General features: G+C 44.7%; 1 pseudogene; it reads left to right on the forward strand.

Moving 5' to 3' along the window:
• The first annotated feature begins 13,558 nt into the window (after positions 1–13,558).
• Positions 13,559–13,676, forward strand: LOC124723371 (annotated as a pseudogene).
• Positions 13,677–16,288: the final 2,612 nt, after the last annotated feature.

Below are 16,288 nucleotides of genomic sequence, written 5' to 3' on the forward strand. Positions count from 1 at the left end.
CTGCGACCGTAGCGGTCTTACGGTTCCAGACTGCAGCGCCTCTAACCGCACGGCCACTTCGGCCGGCACGGACTAGTGAGATCCAGTCAGAAATCTGTGTAAGGAGTGCTGCTCTTCGATGGTTTAAGTACCACCCAGCAGCAGAGAACCTCACAGCATTAGCAGGTCACAAGAGCCAACACTTAACACACAGTTAAGGAGAGGAAGAAAAGGTCATGGCAAGTCTTCCTGGACTCCATCTACCATTACATTTGTTCTACAAAAGTATGGGAAGCCATCAGGAGGATTTCTGGTCAGCACAGTCGTTTACCAACAGCAGAAGTACTGAAACAGGGGTGTCTCCAGACAACGCCCAGAGACGTCGCTCAGATGCTGGCAGAAAATTTTGCAAAAACCAATGCCAGCCAGAATCCGGCGTTTCGCTGCTACCTTGTGACTATAGAGAGGGACAAGTAGGACTTCAGATCTGTGGTGTCACCGCCAGACACCACATTTGCTAGGTGGTAGCCTTTAAATCGGCCGCGGTCCGTTAGTATACGTCGGACCCGCGTGTCCCCACTATCAGTGATTGCAGACCGAGCGCCGCCACACGGCAGGTCTAGAGAGACTTCCTAGCACTCGCCCAGTTGTACAGCCGACTTTGCTAGCGATGGTTCACTGACAAATTACGCTATCATTTGCCGAGACGATAGTTGGCTTAGCCTTCAGCTACGTCATTTGCTACGACTTAGCAAGGCGCCATTATCAGTTACCATTGATGCTGTAAAACATGTACCGTCAAGAGCGATGTTCACCAATTATGGATTAAAGTTAAGTATTCCAGAAGCTACGTACATTTTTTGCTAGTCTCAATCCCTTGTCCTGTTCCAGACCTCACGCCAGCCTGCGTGAGCTTAAACGCGTGCCTTTCTGCTTCCTCATAGTGGATTGGCTGTCTTGCCAGTCCACAACAAGATCCAAATATTATGAGTCTTACTACTACCCTTTCTCCATGTGGGAGCTGGAATCGGCACTGCCTGAGACTCGTGATACTGCCCCTAGTCACGACCAAATCCGGTACTGCGCGCTTCAACATTTGCCAACAGTATCAAAGGAAATCCTCCTCGAATGTTTTAATTTAATTTGGCAGATAGGTGACTTCCTCAACTCGTGTAGAGAGGAACTTCTGAGACCTCTCCTCAGACCATGAAGGGACTGCAAATCTTCCAGTATTTAGAGCAGTGTTGTTTTAACGAGGTATGGAGGGAAGACCCTGGAACAAATGTTAGAGACCAGGAAACTCCTTAGCTGCTCTAGTGTGAATTCTGGAGATTTAAATCTACTGTCGACAACCTGATCCTGCATGAGGGAGCTATTCAGCAGGCTTTCCTAGGTAAACGTCATTGTATCGGTATAGTCTTTTATATCGTAAGATGTACTATACTACATGAAGACACAGTATTTTCTCGCAACACCATCAATAAGTCTTTCGTTGCCCCTACACATGGTCACTCAGTCTTTCTACGTTTTTTAGGCCCCGAATTGATGACACGCTGTCAGATCATTTTGAAGAGGGGAATGACGTCTCTCAGGGCGGTGTTTTCAGTGTTACCCACTTTTCCGCAGTTATAAACAGCATCATGTATACGGTAAGGACTCCTGTACCCGCTTCTTATTTGTGGACGATTTTGCTGTTTTCTGCTTCTCCTCCAGAGTTGCAACAGCGACCCATAGTTGCAACTTATAGTGCGGAGGTTAGAGGAGTGGGCTGCAGAGACATGTTCTGAATTTCTTGCAAAGAAGTGTGTGTGTGTTCATTTTAATAGCTTTCTTCGCATTTTTAATTTACTTGACTTGCATATGAGGGACACCATTCCACATTTTAATTAATCAATGAGGTTTATGGGCCTCATTTTTGGCTCGAAACTGTCGTGGTTACCACACCAGAGAATAAGAAAGTCAGAGCCCAGAAGGCACTGAATATCTTAAATTGCCTTAATCTTAGGTATCGGGGAGCAGACAAAGCACGTCTGCTCGAGTTTTATAGAGCTTCCGGGCATTTGCGGTTATACTATGGGTGTACAATGTGCGGATCAGCGAGGTATTCCTTCCGGAAGACTGTTGACGCTATCACCATGAGGGGATTAGGCTAGTCACGGGTGCTTAAAGGACCAGCCCCATACCTAGTCTGTACGGAGGATGGAGAACTGACACTCGCCAACTGACAGCAGCTGCTCACGGTGCGTCAGGCACGTAAGTTCCTCGAGGTCTGATTTCACTTGCATACCATACTAGCTGCATACCATCCACCTCTGGATTGCCCTTTCTCCAGTTATCCACGGGCAAAAAGTCCGTTTGGACTCTACATGGTTCAAATGGCTCTGAGCAGTATGGGACTTAACTTCTAAGGTCTCATTCCCCTAGAACTTAGAACTACGTAAACCTAACTAACCTAAGGACATCACACACATCCATGCCCAAGGCAGGATTCGAACCTGCGACCGTAGCAGTCACACGGTTCCAGACTGTAGTGCCTAGAACTGCTCGGCCACCCGGCCGGCAATAAAGTTGTCTCTAGAGTTATTAAGTACAGAGGATAAAGACTACCATGTAAAAGGCAAAAAGGCTCTATATATAGCCTGCTAAACGTTCTTTGATGTGTCTGCCTGTATGTCTTTTCTCTAAGCAATAAATTTCGGTATTTTGAATTGTTCAGACGACAATTTCCCTTTTTCACTTCTTAGTAGTTTACCACAGAAAATTTGTAATTAACTTCCTTCACGAAATTATCTTTGGCCATTGATACGTTTTAGCATTTCACTACATGTGGCATGTCTACATGTGGCATGTCACTTGGTATGGAGCACCTACAACCCCCAATCCAGAGTTTTAACCTCCTGCCACCGTGGTTACTGCAGAGGCTCAGAGTAATTTTAGATTTAGTGCAGTACAGGGGAGAATACACTCCAGCAGGCATCTTTAACATATTATTTTACAAGATTTTAACTGAAAAGCACTACTCTACAGCTGTCTTTTCGGGTGGGTCGAAACAGAAGGACTCCGTCGGTTGCTGTGTTATAACCCCGGCTATGTCCTCAATGTTCGACTGCCTGGAGACTACTGCCTTTGAAATGGAGTTACAAGCTACTTTGTGAGCACTGTAGCGGATGAGATGTGCTTCAAGTGTTAAATTCCTTGTCTGTCCCAGTTCACTGGGTGTCCTTCACTCTCTACAACGCTTGTCCACATCAGATAAAGTAGACCAGAATATCCAGGACACCCTCTTCCTACTACAACAGCTGGGGAAGGGGGTGTCTTTCTGCTGGGTACCAGGGCACGTGGTTATTGCAGGGAATGAAAATGAGGATGTAGCAGACACGTATGACGATCATCAATTAGTGCTGCGTGCCAACCACACGGCTGGCGCATTTTTAGGTGTTCATGCTTTGCAGTGTTGTGCTCTGTGGTCGCCTGCGCACTTGCGGTATCGATGTGCCAAGCTGGTGCCAAGCTGCCGGCAACGTGGCGTTGTTGGGGGCACGCGGTGCTGTGTATATTTCTACCACTACAACCATATGATCGAGCGAGGTGGCGCAGTGGTTAGCACACTGGACTCGCATTCGGGAGGACGACGGTTCAATCCCGTCTCCGGCCATCCTGATTTAGGTTTTCCGTGATTTCCCCAAATCGCTTCAGGCAAATGCCGGGATGGTTCCTTTGAAAGGGCACGGCCGATTTCCTTCCCCATCTTTCCCTCCCCCGAGCTTGCGCTCCGTCTCTAATGACCTCGTTGTCGACGGGACGTTAAACACTACTCTCCTCCTCCACAACCATATGAAGCAGGAACGTATGCTTCAAAAAGCCGCGGGAATGAGCTGTGTCGGCTATCTCCCCAAAATAGTTCGGTTGTGTGTGTGAAGAAACCATACATTTAGCTTACGCTCACGTAATCTCAGCATAGGGCAGTGATTTCTTCCTGTGGTATGTCGTTGGGGTTGTAATGGCGACTCCTTTCATGACGTACATTTGTGTCTTTTCATCCTGGGTCCTGTATGTATGCTGCTCCACTCCCTCAGCTTTCAAGGAGATGGTGTAACTTGTTTTGTGTGATGTGTGGCCACAGAGAGTTTTGAGTGGTATATGGTGGAGGAGTGTTTTTCTGCAAATGATTTGTTTAGCTTGTTGAGGCAAGTGTAGTTGGATATTACAACCGGTGGTAAGCCGGTCGGTGTTGTTATGTTTTCCTGTATAGGTGCTTGTGTAGAGATGTGGTGGTTAGCTGCTGCAGGGTCGTTTGTGGGGTCCCTTGTGTTGCTGGTATTTGGAACAAGTGTTAATGGTGCTGGCAAAAGCACTCGGCGTCTGCCTTGTCAGTCGCTGGGCTCACATGTCTGTGTGCGTTCTTTGTGTTTGCGTCTTGAACATGCCAGCTGCCAAGGTCCATTGTTGTCCTCCCAGATTCGGCTCTTTCGACCCAGGGGGGCCACAGCGGTGATAGTGATGGCATGATTAGTGTTAATAGCTGGTTGTGTATGTGTTGCTGGTGTTTTTATTTGTGATTTGTTGCCTCCGCCTGTCAGTCGATCGATGAGCCCATGCCGCCTGATGGGCGGCAGTGAGTCCTTGCTCGAGTTGTGTCACCCCCTCCAGATGGGCCTCAAGAGGGACGGAAATGTTGACGGGATCAGTCGACACTTGCGTTTCCTGAGAAGATCGACCATGTCCCCTAAAAAAGTACGTTCTTATTAAGGCAAGCTTGTGGGTGCACGAGAAGTTTGGTTTACTTCCTAAAATGACAATTTTGCTTTTTCATCGGAAAACGAAATATTCTGTGTGCCTACAGAAGACCTAACTTGTGCGAAGTGCGATGCGGGGCGCAAGGGAGCGCGGGAGGAAGAGAGCGGCCTACAGTGCGCGGGGTTATCCGACTTGGACGGACCCGCACTGAAATATCTTACCAAAGAACGGGAGTGTCTCGCTAGGGAGTTTTGCAGCCGAAGTTGCGGTAACTTTGAGTCGGAGCTCTGGTCGTTTAGCGCTGGGAAGCGTTCAGCGGCGTGCGCTTGTTCTCGACACTCCGAAGAACATCCTCTGGCAACTACGAAATTCTCAGCTTAGTGTCCTCTGGCAGCTACGCCGGCTGCAAAGAGACGTCCGCTTGGGTCGACTGCTCAGCTGCGCCAAGCACATCGTAACCTTTTTACATCTATGCCTGTAATCTTTGAACTAGCAACAGGATTAGAGAATTATCGTTCCTAGCATAAGCTGCCGTTAACACCACGGCACAAACGGCTGCGTTTGGTGTGGTGCAATGATCTGGAGGCATGGCCTATTGGGAAATGGCATCTCATTATATTCACCAATGAATCGTGATTCTGAATTATTCCAAAGCTTTAGGTAGGTGCAGCAGTGTTATTCCCGGCTTCATGGAGTGGACAGCTATCGAGTATGATTTCAGGTTACGCTGGTACTAACTGAGAGAACTCTTACTGCACAGCGGTACGTCACGGAGATGCTGCGTCCTCCCTCATTATGCGACAGTACCGTCGTGCTACTTTTCAGTAAAATAATGCTCGTCCAAACACATGTCACGTGCGTCCATGAAATGTCTGGATCATATTAAGGTCCGTTTTCTCGTCCATTTTTGGTTCCTTCATTTCTTTATTTTATTTTTTGGTCAAGCAGTGTAAGTTCATTGATTGCTTACACAGTTTGGGCCTATATGTTGTAAATTACTGAAGTGAATGCTCTTCCAAGGAAGTCGGAAGAACGTGCCAGAAAATTGGACTGGAACAGGGAAGAAGTTGTGTCAAGAATACAGAGATGAAATGATTCTGAAAGCTCTTTGCATCATCCTTGATGTAGATGTTGGGGGTATCCGATATTCAGTGCGTCTGGGACTATTAACGATAATAATATCGCTGGTGGCCGAGCGGTTCTAGGCGCTTCAGTCTAAAAACCGCGCGACCGCTACGGTCGCAGGTTCGAATCCTGCCTCGGGCATGGACGTGTGTGACGTCCTTAGGTTAGTTAGGTTTAAGTAGTTCTAAGTTCTAGGGGACTGATGACCTGAGATGTTAAGTCCCATAGTGCTCAGAGCCATTTGAACCATTTTTGAACCAAAAAAAATTGTCCTTGTAGACTAATCAAATTTCTGGAATACATTTGCCTAGATAACATATCTGAGTGCTTAACATTGTCCCCGGTAGCTGAGTGGTCAGCGCGACAGAATGCCTATCCTAAGGGCCCGGGTTCGATTGCCGGCTGGGTCGGAGGTTTTCTCAGGGACTGGGTGTTGTGTTGTCCTAATCATCATCATTTCATCCTCATCGACGCGCAAGTCGCCGAAGTGGCGTCAAATCGAAAGACTTGCACCCAGCGAAAGGTCTACCCGACGGAAGGAGCTAGTCACACAACATTTTTTATTGTAAGATCACAAATTAAGGTAACCGCAAGAGAAGCCATTGCAAATGTGAAATTCTGGTACCTTAACAACCGGTGAAACCCGCAGAATGTTGAATGCAAGCATGCAGAGGTGGAGTGCATTGTTCTGTACAGATGACGGAGGCCAGACTGAGCGATGGAGTTCCATGCTTGCTGCACTTTGCCCGCCAATGATGGACTGTTAATGCTGTCTGTGGATGATGCTGGAGTTGTCGTCCGATGATGTCTCATATTTTCTCGATCGCAGACACTCCAAATAGCATGTTGGGTTACCACAGCGGTATGTGGTCGAGCGTTATCCTGTTGGAAAACACACCCTGGAATGCTGTTCATGAATGGCAGCAAAACACGTCGAATCACCAGACTGATGTACGAATTCGCTGTCAGGGTGTGTGGGATAACCATGAGAGCACTCCTGATGTCATACGAAATCGCACCCTACACCATAACTTCAGGTGTAGTTCCTGTGTGTCCAGCACGCGGACAGGTTGTTTCGCCCTCGACTGGCCTCCTCCTAACCAACACACGGCCATTACTGGCAATGAGGCAGAACCAGGTTTCTGCAGAAAACACAACAGACCTCCACCTTGCCCTTCAATGAGCTCTCGTTTGACACCACTTAAGTCACAAGTGGCAGTGGTTTGGGATCAGTAGAGTGCACGCTACAGGGCGTCTAGCTCGGGGCTGTCCTTGAAGTAACCAATTGTTAACAGTTCGTTGTGTCACTGTGGTGCCGACTACTGCTCGAATTGATGCTGCAGATGCAGTACGATATGCCACAGCCATAGGGCGACCACGATGGTCTTCCCTCTCGGGCCCTCCGGAGCTTGGTCTTCTTACGACCGTATATTCTCACGACCACTGCTGCCACTAATCATGTTCTTTCCTGCCAAGTCCTTCTGCAATATCGCAGAAGGAACATCCAGATTCTCGTATCCTTATTACACGATCTTGTTGAAACTCAATGGAGTGTTGATAATGACGCCTTTGTTGCCATAATCGTATTCTTGGATAACATCAATTCACTATGTTCAATCTCAAGATAATTAACGCTCACGACCGTTACAGCGTGTATTTAAAACAAACTGATTTTCATTTTCACAGTAGCGATACTAGCGCCAGTCTTATACGACTGACGTGACATTTGGATAGACATCATCTTTCTGATGTCGAATCATGTCTACCAACTTTCGTTTACGTCGCACAGCTCCTTCTTGTTGCTGCGACTGCTTTTCGTCAGTATATTTTCGGCTTACAAGGCCATCATAGGACTTAAACAAACGTCTTCGGAGAGGATTCAACACTCTCTTTGACGACGGTATCCAGTTAGTCTGATCATGGGCTTGTAAGTCCAAAATAAATTAACGAATTAAATGACATTTGACACTGCGATTTTTCTGTTGTTTTACGAAGAACATACTCCAAATGAACGACGGGAGGAGCGCTCGACAATCTCAATTATATTGCAGTCTACTCCATAATTCCTTGTCAGAGGTGAGTAATAAGCAACATTAGCGGTAAGTAAAACAGCCGAGTGTGGTGTCGCAGTGGTACGACAATCGCCTCACATTCGGAAGGATGGAGGTTCGAAGCCCTATGCAACTATCTAGAGCTCGGTTTTCCGTCATCTCCCTAAATAACTTAAATGGAAAGCAGAAATTATTTCTGTGAAAACGCACCATCGATTTTCTTCCTGATACTGCCCTAATCCGAGCTTCTGCAGCGTCTCTAGTGACCGCGACGTAGAAGGGCGTTAAACTCTGATCTTCCTTCCATTTTGGCATGCAAATCCTTTTGAGAAGAGGAGTTTCGTGTTACAACGTTTATTAAGATTTTAATTGAAATTCTCGCAAACTTAACTACGTTATTTTCTCATTACAAGGGAAGAGGTGGGCGGCAAGATACTGTTTGTTCTCCAGTGAAACCGGAAACATCGCTGGAAGGGAAAGGCCGAGGAGCACTCGTAATGCAGCTGCAAGTTCGAAAGATTGTATTAGCTTATACCGCCGTGAAACTACGCATTCCTACTTCTCAAACGTTGTATCGTAATACCTCTCTTTTCAAGAGGTTTCGAAATCCGTTTACCGTGCTTCTCATTCCATTTAAAAAATTCCTAATTCCTGAACTATCTAGGAAGATGAAAAGATAAGAGTGACAGTAATACAATAAATGTCTTGACCCCTTGTGTTCTTATATTTACCGTTAACGAGATTTTAGTGCTGTGCTGTCAAAATCACATGGTTCACCCGGTGTGTAGACCTATAGATTCCAATCTAGCACATTGGAACGTCATTGGACGAAAACTCCAGCGTCATCCACTAACAGCATTAACCGCCCCTGTACTGACCGACCGAGTGCAGTAGCCATGGAACTCCATCCCACAACCCGACGTCACGCACCTTACAACACAATGCGTGCACGTGTTTCATGCTTACATTCAACATCCTGACAGTTGCACCGGCTGTTAATGTAACAGTATTTCACATTTGCAATGGCACATCTCGCTCTTACATTAACCTGTGACCTTGGAAAGTTAATCACTTAAATATGTTATCTAGACAAACGTATTCCAGAAATTTCATTGCTCCACATTAATTACTTACTGGTGTTGCGATTTTTTTTCTGTCAGTGTATTCGACAGTCTGTAAATTTGATATTATATGCCCCGGAATTATTATATAGGTCCTCTTTACCATGCTGTGTTTATGCCTTCATCTATGTGCAATTTTTCTTTCATTTTGATGTAAAAAAGAGCGATCGATAAACAGAAAGTAAATAGTATATTCTGTGTAAATAAGTATAGCAGATAATTCACTATTGCAAGTATGTTCAGTTTTGAGGACATCTATAAGACGCTCATAAATTTTTTATTATTCCACCGGTGTTAGATACTAGCCTACTACCAAGAACCTTACGCTGACACTGAGGACATCTGAGTTGGCATCATGCATACTATTACCTAACAACTGTCAGCATTAGTTCTGTCGCGGGGAGAAACTGAAAAATATAACCACACGATGACTAGGGTAACGCAACACTGACAATTCACAGACAATATACGTGATGCCATCTCGGATGTGATTAGTATCACTGTAGGATTCTAGATGACGGCTAGCCCCAAGCGTCGATTGAGTAACAAATAATTTGTAGGCAACTACATGTTTGTTTAAAAAATGTTTTTACACTCTCCTAATACACGAGACCCAATAAATATGTCGGTACTTCCGCAAGAAATGCAGACAGAATTCCCTTCATGCACTAAAATTAAGGTTCACTCATACTTGACGAAACGGAACGGGAATTATCATGAAAACATTGCATAGTGCATTTCAAATGACGGCATTAGGGTACGGAAGAGAGAGTCAACGTCGAGGTCCCATGGGTAGAAGTTCTGACGGTGATGTTGGTGGCGTCGTCTGCTAACACCAGAAGTTATTCTATTCTCACCACGTTGGTTCTTGTTACAGTAGACGATTTTTTTTATTTTGTGTGATTTGATTGGTATTTTATTGCTTACTTTGTTTTCGTAACAAGTTGTAAAGGTTCCAAGAGGATTCCGATATTTTACCTTTGACTATTCCACCACAAAAGATATGAGCTATCTCAGAGGAAAATTATTTAGGTTATACAATACTTGTGAGAAGAAGATGCCTAGACTGTCTTTAAGGAACATAAATTAATGAAACAGTTCTCATTAAATACCCGTTTTTAACTGTGGAAAACTTTGCTCTATTGAAGCACGAAAATAAACTTGTCTCTGCAGTTATTAAGTACCGAGGATAAAGACTACGATGTAAAAGGCAGAAAGACTCTATATATAGCCTTCTAAAAGTTCTTTGATGTGTCTGTCTGTATGTGTTTTCTCCAAGCAATAAATTTAGGTGTTTTGAAATGTTTAGATGACAAGTTTTCTTTTTCACTTCTCAGTAGTTTACCACAGAAAATTTGTAATTAACTTCCTTTACGAAATTATCTTTAGCCATTGATACGTTTTATCGTTTCTATTTGATTAATTCTGATACTATATACTAACTTTTTGTATGACGTGTCTCATAGCCTGACTTCCATCTTTCGGTACTGGGCTAAGCGGACTTACGGGTCGCCATTCAAGTAAGGAGAACAACCTCCATTTAAAGAAGACTTCGCCTTCCGTTCAGTTCTCTTCCATTGACGTCCTTCGTGAATTAATCCTCGAGAGGTCACGACCAGCAGTGGGCTACGCGACAAGCCGTGTGTTGGAACTGAAGTTATATCTGAGGCTCTCCAAGGAATTTTTATAGGCTCTCTCATGTTCTTAATCCTTACAAATGATTTAGGAAACAATCTGAGTAGTTCAAAAATGGTTCAAATGGCTCTGAGCACTATGGGTCTTAACATCTGAGGTCATCAGTCCACTAGAACTTAGAACTACTTAAATCTAACTGATCTAAGGACATCACACACATTCATGCCCGAGGCAGGTTTCGAACCTGCGACCGTAGCGGTCGCGCGGTTCCAGACTGCTGTCGTTTACCGTACAGCATCGTCACCAGAAGATGAAAACGAATTGCAGATTTATCTAGACTAGCTACCTGCATGGAGCGGAATGTGTTAATTGATGATAAAAAGAATTAGGCCCTCCACATGAGTACTAAAAAAAGTTCTGGTAATTGCGGTTACACGATGAATTGCTCGGACTTGAAGGCTGTCGGTTCACTGCGGCGACTACATCCGTCATGAAATACCTGAAACGTATCCATATTTGCGAATACGAATAACCATTTGCCATATAAGGGAGTGACGATAATGAAAATTTGTGCTTGCATGTCCGAAGAATACTGCACAGCTCTTATTAACAACAAAGGCACTGCAGTATCGTATTTACCCGTCGATATCAGGCAGTAATTCTCTGTACGGGAATTACATAATGTGTGTCGAGTACAGGTTGTGACGCAGGAACCACGGCAAAAGGAAGTGTAAGTCTGGCCGTGGCTGTTGCACGCTTAGAGGAAACATTTTTATATGCAAATAGCCGGCACGGTAGCTCAGCGTGTTCGGTCAGGGCGTTGGTTACTCTGTAACAAAACAAGTGAGTACGAAGAAGCTAAGCGGATGTCATCGGGCGTCTGCCCCGAACAAATTCAAAGCACTATAAATAACAAAATGAGATAAAAAAAGGTAAAAACGGTTACGGGGACCGTAAAGCGGTAAATAAAGGTTCAATTCCCGATCAAGCACAAATTTCTATTGTCGTCATTCCCTCATACATCTGATGGTTATTCGTTTCATGTATTTCATAACAGCTGTAGTTGCCGCAGTGGCTGCTCCTTCAGATGCATGCATGTTGAAAGGTCTCTGTTGGATTCCTTTCATGTTAATTTCTTAAATCTGTTGTCATTTACGGCATAAATTCCTCTTCTAAATTTGCTGTGGTGTTTCTGACTATCTGGGAGGAGACTGAGCAGTGGAACGTGTTACTTTTACACATAAACAAGAACGCTCTGTCACACTACTACACTTTAAAACTCAGTTTATATGTAATTCATGTCACACAGTCTCATACGGAACCTACATCCGCTTTCTTTTATATACTGTATATGATAAGATACTGTCATCTCCCTTTCCTTCTGTGTGACAGGATGAATCAGCAAATGTATTTCTAGTTACATGCTTGATGGTAGCAGACAAGCCTGTCTGCAAGAGAACAGTAGGACCAACGTCGGAACAGGTAGCTACGCTTTTCTAATGGCAGAGAAGTTTCAATTCTTAGTATGGTCCTGTCCGTCCCTTGTCATGTTGGTATAGGAAGCTGCCTCTCTGGTCACTTCCGTTTGTATCTCTGAGGCACCCTCAGGAAGGGACCACGGCAGTCTGTCCGCGGCGAGCGTCTGAAGTGGTAAGATCTCCGGCTATGCGCGTGTCTGCTAAGACCGTAGGACAACGGATTTCTTAAGTTCAGCCTAACTGAAAATTTAATCACCTTTATTTCCGGTTTATCTCTAAAATATCTAATGTTATCTTAAATTGCAACGCAGTGTAATTCGAGTGTGAAGTTCAGAATATCTTCCGGTAGTTGCTTTGTCACTAATTTGTGAGTAAAGTGGAACCACGTGTTGATCAGTAACTCTAACTAAGATCATGAATCTTAAATGCGAATTTGCATGAGATTATAATGTCTCGTCTTGACAAAATTTTTCAATATAGCAACTTTTCTTTATGTTCAACCCACGTGGGGTGTACTTTGTGGGACCAGTACCACGTGCTTATACAATTGTTTGACCCATCAGGTTAATAGTAAGATGATAGCAACCAGTTCGAGGTTTTTCTTTTGTAAATTGCGTTTCGATGTAATTTATTTTAATTATCAAAATTATTGTGGAGTTACACTATTTGTGTAAACCAAGTTGACCACGTGAAGCATGTGGTGTAATCATCAAAGTAGCCCTCAGCTATTCTTTTCGGGAAGATTTCACAGAGAGTTAGTATGAATTTAGTATACCAGTGTGTCGTAATTTCATGACGGACAGGATTGCGCTACGAACGTAACTTCTTTGGGTGAAAATTGAATCGGTTGGTTATAGTTAATTTCCTCTTGCATATGTTTCATCGTTCTTCGTGTGTTATTTTATGAATGCAGTGTTGTATGTAGTCTGCCAATCTTGGCTCCCTATTTGATGTGCTCTGTAAGATTACAAACTCACATTTACACAATCCTAAATAAGGCACCAGTTTAGTTATGAATCAAGTTTGATATGCTGAAATTTTAACGGAACAATGACCAATGTTAAAATAAATGTCCAAATATAAACTGATTTATTTCTTTTTATTTAAATTGTATTTTTAAACATATATCACCGGTTATCGTAAGATGAGTACTAAAAGATTATAAATAATGTTAGTGTGGTTGGGAATTTGGTAAGCTAGACTGGATACCTGGTGAAACAGTTGCGCAGCAATGCAAGGTTAACTTCCTCAGATAGCTCACAGCTTTTAACCCACTTTTATAGTCTTCAATATCAGCACCGCTTTCAGAACAAATTAATGCAACAACATTACAATATCCGTCGAAACAAAAGTTGCGTCGTTCTTCTTAACAACACAGGGTCTGCAATATCGCATGTATGTGTTCATTTTCCTCACATGCCATTTGATTGTCGGCAACGGCCTTGCCGCTGTGGATACACCGGTTCCCGTCAGATCACCGAAGTTAAGCGTTGTCGGGCCTGGCCGGCACTTGGATGGGTGACCATCCGGACCGCCATGCACTGTTGCCATTTTTCGGGGTTCACTCAGTCTCGTGATGCCAATTGAGGAGCTATTTGACCGAATAGTAGCGACTCCTGTCAATGAAAACTATCGAAACGACCGGGAGAGCGGTGTGCTGACCACACGCCCCTCCTATCCGCATCCTTAGTCAGGATGACACGGCGGTCGGATGGTCCCGATGGGCCAGTTGTGGCCTGAAGGCGGAGTGCTAGTTGATTGTGAAATGGTAGCGAAATGTTCTGAAACTGATTCTACACCTTCCTGTCAAACATTCAAGTGTGAATTGTGGAATAACAATGTAGATGTAGATGGATACCATTATTCCATCTCATAAACGGAGAATGTGCAGAAGTGTCATCCAACGAAGTTACTTCGCGTGTTTTCTTCCTTTGACGACGAAGTGTACTTGTTTCTAAAACAAAATGCAGCGTCGTCATTGAGTATTCTACGTGCAAACACCGAAAACACCGTCCGGGAGTAATATGGACTAATATTCCGTAATGCGACTTCCTAGTAGCTGTCCCCTTCTAGTCGTATACAGCTCCCCTAGTGAAAAGTGTTAGGGACGACTCCGCGTCTCGCCCACTAACACACTGGTTTCTCTTTTAACTCCTACGTCTACAAACACTGCAGTCACGAACTCGCCATTCGCACCACGAAACAGTACTGGACCCGAGGGCTTGTCTTTCCATTGTCCGGTAAGTTTCAGTGGCCGGATGTGTTGCGTATTCTAGAAACGCACGCTGAGAACGCCATTGGGGAGCAACAAATATCCATTAATGCGGCCGCCGATTGTGTGCGGCGTTATCAGAATTAGTGAGTGCTGGCGACGGCACGGCTTGCGTGCGCGCCGACTAGGAGGCATCGCGCACGCCATCTGCAGGCCTCGCGGGGGCACTACGCCGGCCGCGCCAGCGTCTTCTGATAACGCGCCGTTCCACGCACACTTCCATTTACGTGGCCAATCTGACATGATACACATCCAAACATGAGAACTCCTGCTGCTCTGAGCCATGTGAAGGGCATTCTTGCATTAGCGAAATAGTGCCACGCGCTTCATTTCTCGATTTGAATAAAATTTCTGACATACATGCTGCCTGAAATGGAAAGTGTTACACCATGAACCACCAGTTCGATTATCCTGAGCCTTAAGTGGGGGAGGGGACTTCCATCACACATCGCTTAGTAATTAACTAATCGTTCATTCCATTCAGAACAGATATCCGTCATCAACATCAGGATGAGGTGTGACACCCAAGGGCACGAATAAGCTTTTGTATTCGTCGTGGAATGGACGCAAACAGTTTCCGAATGTCATTTCGAGGGACTTCTCGTTACACCTGAAACACCTGCGTCAGTTCGTGAGATCTACTGGCTGATGGCTGATATGAAAGCATTCGTGTTCCCAACGGATCCCAGATACGCATTATTGCCATCGGTATCCGCAGAAATTTGTCCAAGAGGGAACAACATTCCAAAAATGCTATTTTTGGTATAGCTAATCAGATGATTTTGATATCACGTGATTCCACAAGAAATAAATGTGACATGGAGTACAAAGAGCTTACTGTGTCTCAAACGTTTGATAGTTAGCCTATATAATCAATATTTTTTTAAGGTAGATTAATATTATATCTTAAAGGTAAGCATATTTTATTAGTATATACAAAACACTTATTTTTTATGATTAATATGGGCCGGTTGAACCAACTGTTAACAGCCTAGCACTGAACCAAATGGTTTGGCAAGTTATTGTTTAGCCATGGCAAGTTCGTAACTCTGTGGCCTGATGTCGTGCTGGGTCGAACCGCTTATAGTTCAAGAACCATATAGTTTAACATCGTCCAAACACCTTGGGGTTGGGGTTGGGGTTGGGTTGTTTGGGGAAGGAGACCAGACAGCGAGGTCATCGGTCTCATCGGATTAGGGAAGGATGCGGAAGGAAGTCGGCCGTGCCCTTTCAGAGGAACCATCCCGGCATTTGCCTGGAGTGATTTAGGGAAATCACGGAAAACCTAAATCAGGATGGCCGGACGCGGGATTGAACCGTCGTCCTCCCGAATGCGAACCACTGCGCCACCTCGCCTTATCAGTCCCGATTGCGCAACCCGCAACTTGATTTTGCTGGGCCTAGTAATACTAGGGCCCGTGTTGCCCGGCTGCCTCGCTCAGCGGCTAAGTCCCACTCAAGGTCACCCGCCTTACACGGCGGCGTAAGACAAACCTTACTGACCTTCACATTTCACCACTTGTCCTCGATTTCACCTCAGAAATGGGCATTTCTTCTGCATTTGTACCTACAGATGAAGATCAGGTGACCACACCTGCAGTACAGTATGACTGTGTTCCTCACATTGTACTACAATAGCCCTACCGTGTAAAACTGAATTCAGTTTCAGAAGTCCTTTACGGGTTAAATGTAACCCAACTGTTGAAATTAAAACGTGCAGCAGGCGAAGTGACTGTTCTTGTGAGAACTGACGCGTGCGTCTCGCAGTTTTACTGCAGCCATGTTAGTTCTGTGCTGGGAGTTCAAATTTTCCCTGTCTGTAGTCCGTTACTGGCTGTACAAGAATGCGACAGAGTAAAAATGGAGTACTCAATTTCGGCAATGTCCTAT

This window comes from Schistocerca piceifrons, chromosome X (genome assembly GCF_021461385.2).
Source record: "Schistocerca piceifrons isolate TAMUIC-IGC-003096 chromosome X, iqSchPice1.1, whole genome shotgun sequence".
Taxonomy (NCBI): Eukaryota; Metazoa; Arthropoda; class Insecta; order Orthoptera; family Acrididae; genus Schistocerca; species Schistocerca piceifrons.